Consider the following 5,848-nt stretch of genomic DNA (forward strand, 5'->3'; position numbering starts at 1 on the left):
GGGGGAGCCTCGCCCCCCCGCCCCCAGCCTAGGAGCTCGCAAGACCCCCGGATGGGGCGGGGCGGGCCGGGGCGGAGACGAGGGAGGGTGTGCATCTTGCAGCTCCTCAGCGGTAGCTCAGCCTTGGAAGATGGGGACAGTGGAGGTTCCAGAATTTGTGGTGGGTTTAGGGGCCGCCATCTAGTGGGAAGGGGCTTGAAGTACTTTTCTAGCAACTGGTTCACATAGCACTGTACTCTGGATCGTCTACGCCAAAGGGAATGCTCAGGCATAAAGATGAAAGCGCTTCCTCTGCAACCCATTTACCCACCAAAATAAGCGTCCCACCCCTTCCCATCTACAACCCACAAGCCGGCTGGGACACAAGGCAGCACGCTTTTTGTCTGGCATTTCGTAGCGCTCTAGAGCACACAGCCTGGGTTCAAATTCTGAACCCACCACTGCCTGGTGTGTGACCTTGGACGAGTTCGCTTTCCTGAGTGCGTTTCCTTGTCAGTCGGGTGGGGTGATAATAGTACCTCTATCATAGGGTTCCTGTAATGAATGAGTTAATATATGTACAGTACTTAGACCGATTACTGACCTGTCGTCACTAGATAAAAGTTAGCAATTGTCATCGTGGAACCTCAGATCTACATACGGCCTTGGACCCAGGACTGGACAGGGGAGCAATACTGCTAGCCAGGGGTTCATGTTTGCTGGTCCCTATCTGCTCTTCCTAACCCAACATTCAACCCCCACTCCACCTGTTCCCCGGTAGTCCATCAGTTCACCTGGTATGTTCTATAATCTGGCAAAACTGAAAACCAAGACTCTGATCAAAGGTCCCACACCTCCATACTTCCTGCAACTGCCACACTGGAAGGAATGTCTCCTGAATTTTTTATTGGTTCCTTGATTACAGAAGTCACTGGTTAACTTATCTTGTGCCTCTTCACAGAACCAAATGCAGTGTGTGGCACACAGTGGGGGCTTTATACAGCTGAGCAAACCTCATTTATGAGTCCTTTTAGGCAGGTCCTACACCTCACTGCTCTTATTCCTCAAGCCGGCTGAGGCCTGGGCACTTAGTAGGGGCAGGTGTGTCCACATAGGTAGACAAATAGGTTTTTTTTGACGGGGAGAGATTTTGGGGGCACACATAAGCGACAGAGAGGCAGAAAGCGAGAAATCAAACCACCAGCCAGTCCAGGACTCGAACCACAGTCAACTATGTAGGAGTTCAGCAACGTAACCATTACACTATATGCTGGTCCCGGTAGATTTCCTTTTTAGGATGAAAATGAAGATTAGCTAGAAGGTAGGACCCCAGCATTATATTCCCACTTGAACTAAAGACACTGAAACAATCAGTACTAGGTGGCAGTTTATATTACACCTTTTTTTAACATCAACTGGTATTTTTAAATATCAGGTCTAAAAAACAAGACTATGATAACTTTAAAATAAGCTTTTGCCAGGGTGAGGAGACATCAACTGGTGTAGTGGTTAAGGCACTGGACTTCCACATAATTGACCACACTTCCAGTCCCAGATCCAGCAGCTTGAAAATCACACTGCACACACATTCATGTGTGCCCAAAATCCTGAAAGGAGAATGGAGGAGAAGGGGTTGCAGTGCAGCCATTGCTCCTGTCCGGGGGTGGGGTGGGGTGATTTCTCACTTTCCTTTTCAATGTCTCTCTAGTGAGCACATGTGCCCTATGGCAAAAATTTTTTAAATTAAAAAAAAAGAAAAGCTTTTGCAAACTAACCCCTCCTCTGAAGATTTCCTGAAATATGAGGAAGTTCCTTTGATGAAAGATCACTCATCCAGGTCCCACAGGGCTGATTATGCGGTTCAAGTCCCAGACCCAGTGGCCTGAAAAACATGCTAAGCATGTGTGCATGCATGCCCAAAATCCCTAAAGGAGAAAGGAAGGAGATAATGGAAGAGAAGGAATGGCAGCATGACCGTACTCCATCCTCACTTTCTCTCCCAATTTAAGTTTATGCACCCTCTGGCAAAATTAGAAACAAAAAAGAATCGCTGATCCGATCCTTATTCAGCTTTTAACAGGACTCCCTGCTCTTGCACTGTGCCTATGAATCACCCACATCTGTCTGCTACGCTAACCCACCCCTCACTACCACCCCACCCCTGGCAAACTGCCTGGAAAGAGAAAGTGCAACTGTGACTCTCCAACCTGAGAGTGCATGATTATCACCTGGAGGACTTGTTGATTCCAGAATGCTGGACCCCACCCTGTAGTTTTTGATTCTGTAGGCTAGAGGATGGGCCAGAGAATCTGCATTTCTAGCAAGTTCTGAGACGGTGCAGATGCTCTTGGTCCGGGGACCACGCTTTGAGAAGCCTTGGTGCAGAGGGAGGTCGGCGGCCAGAGAATGATGGTGCAGGACCATCTGTGGCTCAGCCTGGCTGGTTCAGAACCACCATTCATCCAGCAACCAGAGCCGCCCGCCTTAAGCAGCAGACTCGCTCAGTTCACCAGAGACCACCTATTAAGTGCCTATTTATGCACTTCCATCAAGCTTGTAATTGCCACAGGGGCCTGGTCAACACAGTCTCCCTCCAGGGCCACTTTATATGGGAAGCCACATCCTACCAAGGGCCACTGCCAGCCTGTGGCATCCATACCTACCCACGCCACCGGGATGGCTCTCTCAGGGCTGAAGACTAGACAAACACCAGCTCCGGGCTACTCTGCTGTCACCCTCCAGTCCTGCCTATGCGCACAGGCCTTCTTTTGTGGAAAGCATTCCGCAGGCTGCAGCATTCCTGCCCGATTGATCTCAAAAAGACTTCAGCCTTCTGGAGTTCAGTGTTCTGTGACCACACATTTACAGAACAGCCTCTCAGAGGTGGAGAAAGCAATGATTTTTAAATCACCTCTTCATTCATCCCTTTCGCATTAATGTCTACCTCTGTGGCAGGCCCTGTTCCGAGCTCTGGAAGACCACAGTGAACAAAATAAAGACCTCTACCCTTAGGGAATTTATATTCTAGTGAGAGAAGACAGACAGATAAATCAGTAGCATGCCCAGCATACCGGGTGGTAAGAAAGGGTATGGCCCAACATAGAGCAGGGCGGGGGGCAGAGGGGGACAGAGAGTGTGGGGTTCACAACTCTGAATAGATCTGGTGTAGAAAGGGAGGTGGGGAGGGGGAGAAAGAAAGAATTCAGCAACCCTGTCTCTGAATCGCTGAATGACCTTGGGCAAGTCTTCTGTGAACTGGGGCAAATGTCCTAATCCCATGTCCAGCTCTTCATTTGCAAGACCATGATAATGTGTTATGAGGATGAACAGGTAATTATGCAAAGTGGTCATAAAATAACCATCTGATATATCTGGTTATTCCCTTATGTGTTTACTTTCACTGTCTCAAATGCCTTACTAACTCATTTAACAAATATTCATTACTTTCTTCCCCCCTTCCAGAATGAATCTCTTCTAGTCAGATTAATTGATTTACTATGTATTGATTCTCCTGTTCAAAGTCAAGTCCACTTTCTCAAGACTTCTTCTGCAGCACCCTCAATATAGAAAGCTTGCCCTCCCTCTCCCCTGCCCTCTGCCTCAGGGACCTCTATGAAAGTCCGTCTACATGCTCCCAGCGTGGACTCCCCCCCACACACATCTACACACCACAGCACTGTGGGAGCGTGTTCACGCACGGGGCCAACAAATTTGAAAAGGGTCCATACCAGGTGCTGGGCTCTGGGATCTGCTCAGAGTGAAGGAAACCAAGTCCTTATCTGTGTGGAACATATGTGAGGGAGGAGGCAAGAAATTGACAGGTCAGGAAATAAATTACCAAAATAAAGTCACAGTAATAAATGCTGTGAAAACAAAACAGGAGCTGGACCAGGGTGCAGTGGAAAAGCCCCACGGTTTGTAAGGCTGACCAGATGGGCAGATTCCGGGTTCACGTCTGGGACCTCGCAGAGTATGCTGGGCACACACGTGCCCATGTTCTGGGGCTGGCTGAAACTGGAAGTGGAGCATGGAGTCAAGACCCTATTAGGGGTGCTCCTCACTCTCTCTGTCTCTGTCTCTCTTGCTCAAAAGAAAACTTTCAAAGGCAAGTAGCTGATAGTCCCTGAGGGATTAAGTACTTCACTGGATAAAGTGGTCAGAGAAGTACTCTAACTGATCCTTGAACTAAGGTCTAAATAAAGATAAGCAAGTCCTGTAGAGCTTCAGGAAAAGAACATTCCAGGCAGTGGGAACATCACGTGCAAAAGCCCTAAGGCAGGAACAACTTGGCGGACTCCAGGAACGGACTGAAGGCTAGCGTAGCTACAACATGATGGGAGAGGACAGGGACTGAAGAAGACGTGGCACACGGCACCGCCGGGCAGGGCCCAGATACGGTAGGACACAGGAAGAAAGTCTGAATTTTTCTCAAAGTCATTGTAGTTCCTAAGGCGTCTAAGAGCAGCAGCCACTGCGCTGCCTGGAGCTTGTTGGAACACATTCTCAAGTCCGATCTGAGATTCACTGAATTATAACCTGCATTTGAGCAAATTTCCCATGTGACCCAGGTATACATTAAAATTTTAGAAGCACAGCTCTCTAAGAGCTGGATAGAAAGCCTCGTCCATTGCACACGTGTTTTAAAAGTTCCCTGTGACAACTGCGCAGAGAGCGGGCACTGGAGAGACAGGCAGAAGTAATGGTCCAGCTGTGAGGCTACGGAAGTGACCCAGGTGAAGTGGGGGAGCAGCAACTGGGTGGGCGTGAGAAGGACGTAACGGGATAGAAGACATATTTTGGAGACAGTCAACCGGACAAGCCGATAGGTTGACCGTGGAGGAAGAAAAGAATGGATGTGGCCATCCTAGCAGGGTAACCTTCACTCTTCCAAAGACGTTGCAGGGGACTGTGGGAAAAGCCCTGCCCTGCAGCCAGGGGTGGCCACACCCTCAGGTGCCACATCCACTCTCCCGTATGCCCACACCCAGCCTACCATCATCTCAGAACTCAACCAGTGTCCACGACAGCCTAGGCAGGCACACCAAGAACTCGGGATTTCCTGACTCCACCTTGTGTTAAATCAGCCAAGAAATGGGTAGTCACCCCGGAGAGATGCACTCCTTATTGTTAGGACATACTTTTGTGCTTATTCATTCATTCACCAAATATGTGCTGAGCCCCCAGCACTTGGCAGGCTCCAGGGATACAGCAGGAAATAGTGCATCACTTTATAGTCTCTGAAAGGACTAGATTCTACTTGGGCTTAGAGAAAACCCATGCTGTCTTGCTAAAGCCTGTCCCAGATAGAAAATCCCAGCTTCCCTGGTGACCTACAAGGTCCTTCACTTCCAGGTCCTGCCAACCTCTCGGTGCTTATCTGCTACCCAAGGTTGTTTGGAGCCAATGTCTCGCTTAAGAATCTGATTAAAATGAAAAAGCCTCTCTTCTAATTAAAAAAAAAAATACACAGACACCCATAATTGTGATAAAATTTCCAGGGTTGTGTGTTCCTTTGAGATTGTCCCTGAACCCCAGGGCTATGGGCAAGGTTAGGGACTCGGCTCTGCCTTTACTCAAGACTGGGGCCATGTGGTAGACTTCCTGACACGGTGTCACTTCTGTCTGGAGTTCTTCTTCTCCATCTCCCCAGAAAGACCGAGCTCGCATACTCCCCACCTCCTCTCCCACGACAGCGCTCATCTTTTTAACTTCCACGTTCTCATAGAAATGTGCACACAGAACTTATTTTTAATTCTTTGCTTACCTGTTGCCCTAGCTGGATAGGAAGTCCCCTTGGATTCAGATAGACCCTGTTTGACCTTGGCCAAGTTTTTCACCTTGTTGAGCTTTAAATTCTGTAGAAATAAGT

The sequence above is a fragment of the Tupaia chinensis genome, unplaced genomic scaffold (genome assembly GCF_000334495.1).
Source record: "Tupaia chinensis unplaced genomic scaffold, TupChi_1.0 Scaffold148350_1, whole genome shotgun sequence".
Taxonomy (NCBI): Eukaryota; Metazoa; Chordata; class Mammalia; order Scandentia; family Tupaiidae; genus Tupaia; species Tupaia belangeri.